Raw genomic sequence first — 15,534 nt, forward strand, 5'->3', positions numbered from 1 at the left:
CTTAGCTCAACACTTGGAGAGTTCATCTAGCTACAAAAACAAGGAGCTTTCCATGGTTTTCTTGAGCAAAGAGAGGGCCAAAATTTCTGCTTAGCTCATCAACAAACGTAAGTGACGATCAACCCTCGAAATCTTGGTTTATGGAAGTAGATTTACACTTATGAGCTTAATTATTCATGTGGGTGGCTTGTTATTGTTGGAAATTTTGAAGGTGGGCTCTATGAACTCCCACTCTTGGATTGATGGCTGATGTGATGCTTGATGATGGATTTAATGTTGGTTTAGTGCTCAAATTGGTAGATTAATGGTGCATAGCTAGTATAAACTTCAAGGATTGCATGGCTAAAAAGTTTCCAATTCTGCCCCTGTTTTGATCGTGCACCTTTTTGCGAAATTTTAAGGGTTTGATGGCTTGTATATGATGTTTATATGTTGTATAGATGGTGTGTAAAGTTTCATCCAAAAATATTGAGGTTTGGTTGGTCAAATGGATTAATCTTGCAAAGCTAGTAAACCTGAAAAATTTTCCCGTAATGCTCAGACAGCCTTCTTGTTTCGTCCATATCTCTATGCTCCGATGTCGAAATCAAGTGCCGTACCAACCATTTTGAAACTAGACATTCCCAGTTTTCCAACGATATAAAATGCAACCGCTAATTCCATCCGAGTATTCCGTACCAACCATTTTAAGATGATTGTCCAGTTTCTCTGTTTTCCTGGAACGAAGTTCAGAAGCTACAACTTCAGGCTCGAATTTGAGCTAGTTGTGTGCTGAATTTCGAAACTATTTCTTCAATGAAATTTTAGTTTTATGAATTTATTTTCTAACGCCTCCAACCATGATTAATGCCGAGTTGAATTGAGTGATTTGTGATCAAAATATGAAATCTGCCCTGTTCTTGAAAACCCTAAATTTTGGGCAAAATTTATGCTAGACTTGGTGTGGACTTGCCAATTGAATTTCTTGAAGTTAAAACACTTACCAAATGTACCATGAATGTTCCTCAGGTTTTTCCTACACAAATGAACCATGTTTGAAGGATTTTCCTTGACCAAATGTTTGGAATGGAAAACAAAAAGTTCAAGGCAGTTCTGCCTTAGGATTTTTTGAAAACTTTGGTTGTTTGGTTGACTACCTTCCCGAAGGTATTTTTCCATAAAATTTGATAGAATGATACCCTTTATATAGGAGTATTATACTGCCGAATTTGGTATAAATCTGAATCCATTTCACTGCTCGACTAAATTACCACAGTTCAATACTTGATTTTGGAAAACCCTTGTTTAACAAGGAAATTTAGGTAACTTTGAGCTACCATATCTTGGTACTCAAAACTCCGTTTCTCGTTTTGCTTATTTTTTTGTAAACTAGGATTACAACACTAATAGGGTTGCAAATTTCAAAAACTAGTTCCAATCAAGTGAATTTTGCTGAATTTTCAAAATTGGCCAAAAACCAACTTAAATCTGCCTTATGAACCAAAATAGCGATTTTGAGCTCATTTTTGAATGTTTTCCATTTGGAATCTTAGAGAAGTGTATTTTAGGAACTTTTAGTACTTTGGAAGAGATTTCCAACGGTACCAAGTTTTCCAATTTTGGACTTGTAAAGAATGAGATACGATTTTTCAAAGATCTCGTACCAAAACTGAAATTTTCGAATTCTTAAGGAAATGGAGATTTTTGAATTCTCCTTATTCCTTTGATGTTACTTGAACGTATTAAACTTGATTTCTAAGCTGAAACCTCGATTGCTTTTGTGCTTTAAAATCCCATTTTTGAACCCCGATTTACGAGTGATGGGATTCGTTTTCATGAAATTTTCTTAGATTGTGCACTAAATACAATCTTTGTAATAATTGGGGATTTTGAGTGATAAATACTTGTTAATTGCTCAGGCACACGAGAAACTTCAAGAGAATCCCACGGTGGACGCTTGAACTTCGAGTGCCGTTTTTTCTTGTTTACTTGGTGTGTGTCAAGTGTGTGTTACTTGAACTCCTGTGAACCAGATACATGTTTACTTGTTATTGATACTTGAGATTTTAAAAGTCGAGACGGGGGTGTACTTTATCGCACCCATTCTCGCTTGAAATAAATTACTCGCACTTGAAATACTCGAATGTCTCAATTGCTTGCACATGTTACTTGCTTGCTTGACTCGAAATAGTGTGCTATGACTTCATACATCGTTGGAGTGAATCTCCTCGACACTCGAACATGCTTGGGGGACGCCTACATCTCATTGGCAACCCTTGGACTCGAGCCGGCATGGGTTTGGTCGGGAATCTTGGCGAGCCGGGAGAATCACATGATAAGGTTGATCTATTGGAGAGATCTTGCTTGGCATATTCGAGTAGTATTGCCTTAAACAAAAGACAGGCGGGCACGAAACAGGGGTATGTAAGGTGAAAGGGGACAGGTTAAGTGGAGTTCTACAGACTAAATCTACCCGATTGACGGAGTGTCAATTCGTGGAGGTTCTTGATCGTGCCAGAGGAATATAGCTCCTGAGAGCTCCAGTATTCTTGAATTGTTTCTGTTTTACTTTTCAGTGAATCGTCAAATTCTTGATATATTATTATTCGACTTGTCAATTTTGGATTGTTACTTGAACAATGTGCTTGCATGTGTGGTCTTGGCCTCACGAGTGTTTTGCTCACTCCGTAGATTTATTTTCCTTAATAAGAATGGACATGGAATGAACTTGGATAAACCCCATTGATGCACTTCTGGCTTAGGGTTTCTAATGTAATTTGGGCTAGACTTCTTATTGGTTGTACTCTTGGGAACTTTATGTATGATTTGGATATTTGATGTACCCAGATGTGGTATATTTTGGGTATTGATGTAACTTTTGAGAATTTCATGTAACGGTGGATAAACGTTATATATATTGTTAAGTTTGGAAGTTTTCCACACTTTCTTATTTATTCAGTGCTGTCAAATAGTTTTACATTAAGTTTGAATAGAAACTGCTTGAGTTCTGGCGAGAACTAGGCAGGCGTCCTGTGGATACCCTCTGGTTCGTCTTAGGGAGAAGTGGGGGCGTCACAATTGGTATCAAAGTTTAGGTTTTAAATTTCTGTAGTGTATCCTAGGTTTAAGAGCTTAGGATGCCGGATTGTGGAACAGGTCGGGAAATTAAGTGACAGCTTGTGAAAATGAAAACTAGAACCTAGGTTTGAATTAGTGGATGACAAGGAGTCTTGATCTTGTGTGATACATGTGGGATAGTATGAAATGATCAGATCCAGTTTATTGAATATATCTGGACCTACATGAGCTTTTACTTTTAAGGGTAAGCTGTGGGAGAAAAGGGTAATATTAAATTGTTTCGGGACGCCTTCCGGTGGTCCATTATCGAGAAAGATCTAAGGGAGCATTGGAGAGATAATCTAATTCACGGAACTCAAACTTCATGTGATTTTCAAAGGACTTACTCACACCCAAATAATGGGGTGTTAATAGTGGTCGATTATTAAAAGTGGCTATCCGAGAAAACTAGGGTGATTCGAGGGGATAATCGAGAACTGAGGGCAATTGCGGATGCCTAGACTACTAAAATTCCTGAAGTGGAAATTGAGATACTTAAGGAGCGAGGAAGACAAAGGCTCCTTGTGAGAAGCTTTAAACAGTTAAGAATCGACTTGTTGGGGTAGTGTTCGAAATCAAAGACAGGATGGATAAGTCGATGGCTGGGTGTTGTCTTAGTTGAACAAGTAGAGAATGACAAGATATTCAATAAGGGACATTAGATTAAAGCTCCTAGTGCTGGAAATGAAAATGATCCTACGGGATAGTAGAGACTTTTGGCTCCGCCAATCACTAAACTAATGATTTAAACTATTTTAATAGTTTTTGCCAAAAATAGACGGGGTGACGCTCGCTTAAAGGCCATTGCATTTTGTATCTTGTTTGCCTACCTTTTGAGGCAATTAAACGTTACTCATGACATGTTTGACTTTACTGTTTCGTGATTTCAAATCCATGATTGGGTTGTACACATTTGCGATTATTTCGGTGCCTTTCCTTTAATTCTTGTATTTGTTTGGCGTAATAAAGGTATCCCTTTTCAGACTCCGTTTATGTGCACTCACTTTATATCATGCCTTTAAACATGTTAAATTTATGGGTGGCCAAACGAGTGAAAAAGGATCGAGGGCGAGGGGTTAAACAACTCCCAACTCAAAGGGGGCGATTATAGAGCGACTACTGGACTAAACCAAAACCCTAGAAATGAAGAAAAATAATCGCGTAGTTATTGCTATTAAACAGTTGATTGATGCCCTAGCACGATTAGTGGAGCACTAAAACTCTAAACCAATCAACCACCCTGGGGACCAAGAGAGATGTGAAAATGGAATGATTTTTGAAGTCCACCTATCTAGGTTTTACGGAGAACCTAACCTCGAAATAATAAGATTGATTTGAAAGGATACAATAAAGCACTAATGAGACTAAGAAATTATGATCTCTTCTCGAACAACTTCATAGATAAGTATTGGAGAGTGAAGTAAGACATGAAAACTCTATATCAAGGAATAGAGTCCCCGTATCTAGTTGTATTCATGAGTAATGGTAGTAATTTTATGGAGATTTAAGAGCTCACTCATGTTTAGCAGAGAATAGCTAAGATTTATATTTCGGGATGACCTCTAAGCGAAAGAATGAAAGAGTAATATGGTTTGAATTTCCATTATGAATAGCTACTCATTTTGATCCTTTGATTTGCCTGGCAGGCTAGCATCTGAGTTAAGCCAACTGGTGAGATGACAATTTTGGAAGAAATGCGTAAAGAAATGGATATTCTTCGAAATGAGGTAGAATTTCAAAAGAAATTGGCTGACTACTGGGAAGGACGGTGGAAACAAGAATACGCAGAGAAAACTGAGTTACTACGTAAAAATATAGAATTGGAGAAGAAATACAAGGAAAATTCTCAAACTGGTCAAGCCGTCATTTCTCACACAAAATGTGGATACTGTGGCAAGATGAACCACACTGAGGACAAGTGTTGAATAAAGCAAGGAAAGTTTCTATGGTGCGGTAGTATCGGGCATAAGATCTCGAATTGCCCCAATGCATCTAAAAAGAGGAAATACTTAGTGGCTAGCTAGATTCGCCACAAAGTAATCAAGTATCAGAAAGGATCTAAGTGCTAGAAGTTTTCGAGTGGGGATAGATAACTCCACTCGAGGGATAGAGGTTGTAGCTTTACCCTAAACTAAACTAGCACTTTTGGAGATTTAATCTTTTGTATAAGGGAAAGTCTTTTGTTATTTTGTATCTTGGTAACTCGGCACATTTTACTATAATCTTGTTGTTTCCCTTCCTCTTTTGAAATGGTTGGATAAACCCATCCTAACTTGATGTACCTATTATGATCTTTATGACATATGAAACTTTGCTCCGCTTTTGATTGGTTTTATGACTTACATATATGTTCAAATCTTGCCCCACACTTTTAGATTTATAATAAGACACGAACGGTGTTAGACGTGGTCGAGATTGTGCTTGAGAATATAGACCACCCTGAGGTTTTGAAGGCGGCCAGGGATTGTGACCAAATCGAGAACTAGGTGTTGAAGTTGAGATCCAATGTTTGATTGCCACTTTGATATATTAAGGTTGTGAGACTTGGGTTAGAGAAAGGAAACGTCTAATAGATTTAGTGAGCCTAACGATTGAGGGATCGAATATCACATTTGGAATGAAAACTTGAGGCTATATATATAGATTATCGAGACTTGAACAATATGACCATTAGGAACAAATATCCCATTATCTCACATAGATGAGAATTTTGATCAGTGGCAAGGAGCCATGATACTATCCAAGTTGGATTTAAAGTAGAGCTATTACTAATTGAGAATCCTAGGAACTGATGTGCTTAAGACCACTTCCAATTCCAGATGGGGATGCTTAAATTTTCAGTTATGCCCTTTGGGTTGACTAATGCACTAGCAACAATTATTGCCTTAATGCATCAAGGTTTTAAATCGTAATTGGATTAACTTGTGGTGGCATTTATTAATGATATATCGGTATACTCTAAGGTTTGAGGAGATCATGAAAGATACTTGATGATGTTTTACAAACCTCAAGAATGCACCAACTTTCGTTAAATTCAATAAATGTGAGTTCGATTGGAAGGAATAGCCTTTCTAGGTTATACAATATCTAAGGAAGGAATTGTTATTGACTTAGTTACAGTGAAAGTTGTTTAAGAGGAAACGACTAGAAAATCCTACCGAAATTGGGAGTTCTTGGAGGTAGTCGAACCTTTCCTTTGGTTTGATCAAGGAATTTTCCAAGAGTGCAAGACTTGGCAAGTTATTTGGGATTTTAAATATGATGAAGAATTTTAAAAGTAAAATCGAGGCACTTGTGTTAGTCTTACTGAGCGGAGGATGGTTTAGAATGTACACTAACGACACATGATGAGGTGATTATGTATGCCTCTAGAAAGTTAAAAAACATCACGAGAGGGAGTAGCCAACTCATGATTTGGGGTTAGTGACTGTAATAATAGCGTTAAAGAAGTGAAGACATTACTTATATGAGATAGATATGAAGCCGATTAAGTTGCCATATGACTTGGAAGTTAAATTGCCTATTAGAAAGAAATCAAGATTTGATTGCTAGTTGAATGAATGAAGATTGTGAAGAATGGGTTGGAGAACATAAGTTGGTGATTCATTTGGTAGACTGAACCATTTATTGTCCCAAGTGTGAATTTCGAGGACGAAATTCCTTTTAAGGAGGGGTGGATGTGAGGACCTGAAAATTTTTCTTATTTTTATAGAATATTATTGGGTTATTTAAATAATTATTCACTCATTTTCTCCGAATTATTTATTTTTGACTATTTTAATTCCATTTATATGGAACAACGTTTCTTTTATAGTTTAAAAGCGTTTTGTTGGAAAATCTACTTTTGAGAATTCCTTTAGTTCGGAATAACGAGTGCACATTTTTGAGGCTACACTTGGATCGGGAGTGTATCAATATTGGAGAATTAAGAATGATCAATAGTAGATTAAGAAAGATTAATTGAGGAATTAATACTAGACTCATGTGAGGACTCGTAAAATTCTTATTTTTAAAATCCTATTTTTTTTGGCTCATTTAATTATTTATTTGGATATTTGCCCCGAATATTATTTTCTATCCTTATTAAACTTAAATACATGGAATTATAGTTTCATTATATTTTTAAAGTGACTTGTTTCAAAAATTAATTTTTGGAAGCTCGTTTAATGAAAATAGTGAAAACGTGTTTGAAAATTTTAACCGATTGAGGGTACAATAAGTTTGAAAAATTGGATACATGTACAATGGTCCTAAAATAGGTAAATTTAGGTTTAAATACTCAAGTGATAGTTAGTGGTACGATCGTTATAAGAATTTCTCGAAGGTTTCACTCTATCGCGGCTAAATAGGAAATACGCATTTTCACACGCGCGATTAATTGAGGAACTTTAGACCATTATTTTGGGACAATTAAAAGTGAATAATATTTATATGAATATAAGTGCATTAGAGGTTTAGTGCACTAGTGAAATAAACTCGAAAGGAATCGAGCCCAAAATGCGCGCGTACACACGCGAGAGAGAGTTGACTTTCGGGTGAATTGTGGCCACACATTTAAGCTTACTTTAGAAGCTTTATTTCAGCACTACACTCTCTCTCTTTCCCTCTCACTTTGGCCGAACCATCAGCTACAAAAACAACTCAAAGTTTCTCAAATTTTCATCTCCAAATATTGCACAAACCTTCACCAAATTCAACCAAAATTGAACTACACTTAGCTCAACACTTGGAGAGTTCATCTAACTACAAAAACAAGGAGCTTTCCACGGTTTTCTTGAGCAAAGAGAAGGTCAAAATCTCTGCTTAGCTCATCAACAAACGTAAGTGACGTTCAACCCTTGAAATCTTGGTTTATGGAAGTAGATTTACACTTATGAGCTTAGTTATTCATGTGGGTGGCTTGTTATTGTTGGAAATTTTGAAGGTGGGCTCTATGAACTCCCACTCTTGGATTGATGGCTGATGTGATGCTTGATGATGGATTTAATGTTGGTTTAGTGATCAAATTGGTAGATTAATAGTGCATAACTAGTATAAACTTCAAGGATTGCATGGCTAAAAAGTTTCCAATTTTGCCCCTGTTTTGATCGTGCTCCTTTTTGCGAAATTCTGAGGGTTTGATGGCTTGTATATGATGTTTATATATTGTATAGATGTTGTGTAAAGTTTCATCGAAAAATATTGAGGTTTGGTTGGTCAAATGGATTAATCTTGCAAAGCTAGTAAACCTGAAAAATTTTCCCGTAATGCTCAGACAGCCTTCTTGTTTAGTCCATATCTCTGTGCTCCGACGTCGAAATCAAGTGCCGTACCAACCATTTTGAAACTAGACATTCCCAACTTTCCAACGGTATAAAATGCAACCCCTAATTCTATCCGAGTATTCCGTACCAAACATTTTAAGATGACTGTCCTGTTTCTCTGTTTTCCTGGAACGAAGTTCAGAAGCTACAACTTCAGGCTCGAATTTGAGCTAGTTGTGTGCTGAATTTCGAAACTATTTCTTCTATGAAATTTTAGTTTTATGAATTTATTTTCTAACTCCTCCAACCGTGGTTAATGCTGAGTTGAATTGAGTGATTGGTGATCAAAAAACGGAATCTGCCCTGTTCTTGAAAACCCTAAATTTTGGGCAAAATTTATGCTAGACTTGGTGTGGACTTGCCAATTGAATTTTTTGGAGTTAAAACACTTATCAAATGTACCATAAATGTTCCTCAGGTTTTTCCTACACAAATGAACCATGTTTGAAGGATTTTCCTTGACCAAATGTTTGGAATGGAAAACAAAAAACTCAAGGCAGTTCTGCCTTAGGATTTTTCGAAAACTTTGGTTATTTGCTCGACTAAATTACCACAGTTCAATACTTGATTTTGGAAAACCCTTGTTTAACAAGGAAATTTGGGTAACTTTGAGCTACCATATCTTGGTACTCAAAACTCCGTTTCTCTTTCTGCTTGTTTTGTTGTAAAATTGGATTACAAAACTAATAGATTTGCAAATGTCAAAGGCTAGTTCCAATCAAGTGAATTTTGCCGAATTTTCAAAGTTGGCAAAAAACCAACTTAAATCTGACTTATGAACCAAAACAGCGACTTTGAGCTCATTTTTGAATGTTTTCTATTTGGAATCTTAGAGAAGTGTATTCTAGGAACTTTTAGTACTTTGGAAGAGGTTTCCAACGGTACCAAGTTTTCCAATTTTGGACTTGTAAAGATTGAGATACGATTTTTCAAAGATCTCGTACCAAAACTGAAATTTTTGAATTCGTAAGGAAATGGAGATTTTTGAATTCTCCTTATTCCTTTGATGTTACTTGAACGTATTAAACTTGATTTTCAAGCTGAAACCTCGATTGCTTTTGTGCTTTAAAATCCCATTTTTGAACCCCGATTTACGAGTGATGGGATTCGTTTTCATGGGATTTTCTTAGATTGTGCAGTAAGTACAATCTTTGTAATAATTGGGGATTTTGAGTGATAAATCCTTATTAATTGTTCAGGCACACAAGAGGAACTTCAAGACGATCCCACGGTAGACGCTTGAACTTCGAGTGCCGTTTCTTCCTTTTTACTTGGTGAGTGTCAAGTGTGTGTTACTTGAACTTCTGTGAACCAGATACATGTTTACTTGTTATTGATACTTGAGATTTTAAAATTTGAGACAGGGGTGTACTTTATCGCACCCGTTCTCGCTTGAAATAAATGACTCGCACTTGAAATACTCGAATGTCTCAATTGCTTGCACATGTTACTTGCTTGCTTGACTCGAAATAGTATGTTATGGCTGCATACGTCGTTGGAGTGAATCTCCTCGACACTCAAACATGCTTGGGGGACGCCCACATCTCATTGGCGACCCTTGGACTCAAGCCGGCATGGGTTTGGTCGGGAACCTTGGCGAGCCGTGAGAATTACATGAAAAGTTTGATCTATTGAAGAGATCTTGCTTGGCATACTCGAGTAGTATTGCCTTAAACAAATGACAGGCTGACCCGAAACAGGGGTATGTAAGGTGAAAGGGGACAAGTTAAGTGGAGTTCTACGGACTAAACCTACCCGATTGACGGAATGTCAATTCGTGGAGGTTCTTGATCATGCCAGAGGAATATACCTCCTGAGAGCTCCAGTATCCTTGAATTGTTTCTGTTTCACTTTTCAGTGAATCGTTAAATTCTTGATATATTATTGTTCGACTTGTCAATTTTGGATTGTTACTTGAATAATGTGCTTGCATGTGTGGTCTTGGCCTCACGAGCGTTTTGCTCACCCCGTAGATTTGTTTTCCTTAACAGGAATGGATATGGAATGAACTTGGATAAACCCCTTTGATGCATTTCTGGCTTAGGGTTTCTAATGTAATTTGGGCTAGACTTCTTATTGGTTGTACTCTTGGGAACTTTATGTATGATTTGGATATTTGATGTACCCAGATGTGATATATTTTGGGTATTGATGTAACTTTTGGGAATTTCATGTAAGGGTGGATAAACGTTATATATATTCTTAAGTTTGGAAGTTTTCCACACTTTCTTATTTATCCAATACTGTTGAATAGTTTTGCATTAAACTTGAACGGAAACTGTTTGAATCCTGGCGAGAGTTGGGCAGGCGTCCCGCGGATACCCTCTGGTTCGTTTTAGGGTGAAGTAGGGGCGTCACACCTTTTGGTGAGATTTTTCTAAATAATCTACCAATTCCGATTTTTGCAGCTCGATAGTCTATATTTCTTCACAGTACTCATCAAACTTGGCCCATCTAGAAGAAGATGCAGTATTTTTATCCTTTCCTTCAGAACCACGGGTTTGGACTTCGTTTGTTTTTCCATCTCCACTTGCTGCCACATACTCTTCATAGAGCTCAAATATGACTCTCTTCACCTTGGAAATATTTTCTTCTATCTCATAAGGTGGATACATCTAAGGGAAAGCGAACTCCACAACTTGCATTTTTTGCCTCATATCTAAAATGGCAGCAATAGCCATTAATAGATTGCATTCACCCTAATATTTGTCAAACTTGGCTTTCATCCTTTGCACCATGACTTGGATAAAATCATTTTCATCATGGACTCAAGAATCTAAAATGCTCTTAATATGTACAATCTCTTGGAGAAACAGATTACTTGTGGGATATTCACTCCCAGAAATGACATGTGTCGCTGTCCAAAATTTTACCAAGATAAAGCACAACTTTTCTAATTTATCCCAATCCTCGGAAGAGGGACAAAAATCATATTGTGGCTCTGTATCCTAGAAATGAGGGAAAATGTCTTTGAATTTTGGAGCACAACTTAGCATTTCGAAGGTAGAATTCCACCTTGTCCAACTATCATATAACAGCTTCTTTTCGGGATTTGGAGCTGTTGTGCAATCTCGGCAAATAACAACAATCTACTCTCTGAGCAATTAATAAACTCCACGCTTTCTCTAATGCGATTGACAATGTCCACGATGTGAGAACTCAAGAAAAGTATGTGTATGCTTTGCATTTATTTTATTTTATTTACTTTGACCTTAGAAATATTACATATAATGAATACGTGGTTAAATTAAATGCCTAATTGAATTTTTATAAAAATTGAGAATTAGAAATATCATAGAATGGTGTAAATTTTCTTATAGGAATATACAAATTAGAATAAATAAAGTTAGGAGGCAAAGCATGAAGTAATGAAACTACAGCCCTTAGTAAGCAAATAAGTTAAATTCAAAGGACCAATTCAACCTTAGAGACTAAACGAATAACCATGCAACCCAAAAAAGGGAAACAAGCTTCTGGACAACCGAATGGGACTTAGGTAAATTAGTTTCCAAAGCAGCGGTCAGTGACTAACAGCTGCTAAGTTAGCTGCCAACGAGAATTAGCTGCCAGTATTTGCTAAGGCGACGCGGCAACCGAGCGAAAACTAGGAGAAACTATCTGCCAATAAAACTAAGCGGTGGCTGAGGAAACAAACAAAATTTTGGGCGGTGGCCGAAAGAAAAGCTAAGAGAAACCAATTACAACACTTAGGCGATAGCTTAGTAGAGAAGCAAAGCTTCAAACCTTTTCTGTCCAACCTAACAACCGATAGGAGAAAACAATCTGCTAGCTTGGGCGGTGACCGAGAGGAAGAAAAACAAGGCAGCCTTCATCCTTCCTTTCTTTCTTTATAAAACGAACTGAGGGAGTGGAACTAAGTGCGAGGAGAAAAAATTGGTTAACCTCATCAACTGCTAAACATAATCAAGCAAACGAAGGCAAGGAAATGGGAAGCATAGTTGGTGCAGACTTGAGGGGACAAAGCTGGAAAAAAAATCTGATCCATCTGCAATTCTTAACTCTTAAAGGCAAGAGGTAAATTTTTTGTGATTAATACTTACTTACTGAGTATAAAAGAGTATATATTCAACCTACAAGTTAAGTTGTAGCAGAGGAAACTGAGCTTCAACAGGAGAAAATTCTGGTTTTAAGGTAAATGGTTATCTGATTGAAGTGGTAGGAACCGGGAGGTAACTAAAGGTAAAAATGGAAAAAATAACAAAGGAAGAACCTATTATATAGATATCTCAGGTATTATAAGAAGTTTAGTTGAAGAAATTTGGGGAAAATTGGAAATTGGGAGGACCGATGGAAGATCCTTGCTAGAATTTTTCCAGTTTCATCCGAGTGGGGGGGGAATGGAAAAGTTTCAGCTGTTTTTGGTGAATAATGACTCTAAAATTCTGTGTTAATCTGTAATATGTTGTATAACATCTTGATTTCTTCATGCATGAGAGGTTTGAGCATAAAATGGAGGGATCTAGTAGAAGAAACTCGTCTTTAGGCATTACTTGCTGCTACGAACCAGCTTTATAGCCGAGAGAGGATATAAATCTTGGTTCAGCTTTTCTCTTGGATTTTTGGCTATAAATTTCTATGTTTTGCTTAAGGTGGTCTGTAGTTGAATGATCATCCCCTGCATGTCTAGTTGGAGCATGAAACTGAAAAGAAAATTATGAGAAAACACCACATGTTAAACTGCTATACTGCTGCAAATTGTAATTAGTTGATGACAGATTGTTGTGCGTAGCTTTTGGGTTGAATAATTTGTTGAAACTAGATGCTATTTGCCTTGGTATATGCTGGACTGAATGTACTTTAAATATTTAGAGCTTTAAGCTAGTGAAAGAATAGAGTTTTCGTTGAAAGCTTGAAGTAACGTTACTAGTTTTGGTTGCTGACCGAGAAAATGAAACAGATTGTGCTTCTGACCATCCCTTTTTGGCCTTGAAAACGCGATAACTAGTTGTCGATGTCTTCAGAAGAAATGTAGGTCTATGTCTTAGCTTAGAAACGCTATAAAATTTGCCTCAATCCGATAAGCGTAGCTCTAGTCGTGATGAAAACATCAGAGGATGGCAAAGCTGCCTTTCTTGTTGCTTTCCTTTTGTTCCTGGATGCACTTTGCTTTGATAATGGCCGTGAGGAACCAACTTTGAACCAGCATTTCCTCTAATTTCCAACTTTGTAAGCTTTTATAAATGATAGCTACGGTTACCCTGAGATTTAATGGCTATATACAGCTCCACAAGTAGAGTTAAACTAAAGCAAATGAGGGGAAAACTCATGATAATTATGTACCTAAATTGGCTTCTAATTACTTAATATTGTCTTCACAAATATTTTAAAGACTATGAAATTTGAGGGACTGGTGTAGTGGAATAAAATTTAACTTACAAATAACATAGAGTTTACTTATTTAAAAAGGGGACCAATGAAGTACTCCTAAACCGTAATCTTAGAATCTTGAGTGGAAAATGATTTAATCCTAAAATAAATATCTTATAAATTATTAACTTGGAAAAACAGGTATAATTCTCGATTAAAACAATAAAGTCAATGAGATTCAAAATAAAATGATAAATGAATATTGAATATATTATATTTGTACTTTAAGGTCAAACTTGAATCTGTTTTAGCCTAGACGGAAGAAATGAAACGTTTGCTTGTCTTAATCCTTGCACATTAGATTGGAAATGACTTAATCTTAGCTCAAGTGTTTTATATGATATTAAAATTTGGTGTACATGTACATTAACCTTGTTTTAAAGCTACCAAACTTAATAATCTTGAAGACAAGCGTAAGGAAGGTTGCTAGATTTTGGTGATTCGTTTTATAAGCTTAGGAACTTGGGTTTTAGTTACTTACACCTTAAATTATGTAAGATGAGTGGTTGTATATAAAATGAATATTCACTTTAGAATTATTAACTTGTACCAGGAAGTATCCGTGAACTAGGAAACCAACTCGAGACTCGAGATTAGTCATTTGAATCTTTGGTGAGTGTTTTCCGAATTTATATGTTAAACTGCTTATGTGTACTTAAGTGCAATTATATGACAAATGTACTTATTATGAAATATTGTTAAGTGATTCATTGTGAAGTGTTTTCAATTGTCCCTCGCCTTCTAAGTCGAGGGTGTACTTTATCACACTCTACTTAGTTGAGGTTGAAGGTTGATAATTGATCAAGTGATATTGTAAGTGTGCATGACTGTAAGCCATGTGTGTACCTTATCACACTGGCTGAAATGGGCCCCAAAATCCTCTGTTCAACGGACTATTCGAGCCAGCAAAGGGCTTGGTCAGGTAGGACGGTAGCTTTGGGTAAGTATTTCGGTATACTCGAGTATTACCACGGAATAGCAGATTACCGATATTGATATGGCCATCCAAGTGAGGGAAGTGTTCATTATTTTGGAGGTTATAAGGAGGAGTTCGGTGGAGTGTGTAGTGCATTGAAGTGGCTCTAATGCGAGCACCGTATCCTTTTAAAAGTGATTGTTTGGTGATGTGCTTCCTCAATTGCTTAATGAAAGTGATTGTACAGTGAAATGTGTACTACTCGCTCAACTGTACTGATTTAAGTGCTTATTGATTGTTGCTTGCATGGAAACCTCACGAGCGTAAGCTCACCCTTTTAGCTTTGTTTTCCTTACAGGAGTTGGAGATGGAAAACTGATTGGATGGAATTGGAAAGTTGTTTTGGGAAATTCCATCACTATGTGTATATATTGGAGTCACGTTTTCTTTTGTATTTTAAGATGGTTGAATCTTCTGTTTTGAGTTGATGTAATATTAAGAATGGATGTTTAGAACGTGTATTTTATTTCTTTTAGTGGACAAATCTATGTTTCAAGCTGATTAGAGTGGTACTTAAGAGTGAATGTTCAGTTGTTCTGAAGTTAATGTAAGTGAGTGAGTCCTGACGAGAGCCAGGCAGGTTCCAATTCAAATCATTCTTACAAAAGTATAATCCCCAAAATATCATGAGATTTACATTCACTTCAACCACAAGTACATCATACCATAAAGTTCACAAATCTTTCAAAATAACCATTACATTCCACAAAGAAAGTCAATCACAAGCCAGATAAAGGATAATCCACGGTACTCCAAATCCTTGTGCTTGAG

At 36.6% G+C, this 15,534-nt stretch overlaps 1 long non-coding RNA gene across 1 annotated transcript; it reads left to right on the forward strand.

Moving 5' to 3' along the window:
* The first annotated feature begins 12,101 nt into the window (after window positions 1-12,101).
* On the forward strand, window positions 12,102-15,224 carry LOC140006499 (uncharacterized). Its single transcript, XR_011814151.1, has 3 exons — window positions 12,102-12,434; window positions 14,341-14,399; window positions 15,062-15,224. It is a non-coding gene; the product is annotated as an uncharacterized lncRNA (long non-coding RNA).
* The last annotated feature ends 310 nt before the right edge of the window (window positions 15,225-15,534 follow it).

This window comes from Coffea arabica, chromosome 1c (genome assembly GCF_036785885.1).
Source record: "Coffea arabica cultivar ET-39 chromosome 1c, Coffea Arabica ET-39 HiFi, whole genome shotgun sequence".
NCBI classification, from domain to species: domain Eukaryota; kingdom Viridiplantae; phylum Streptophyta; class Magnoliopsida; order Gentianales; family Rubiaceae; genus Coffea; species Coffea arabica.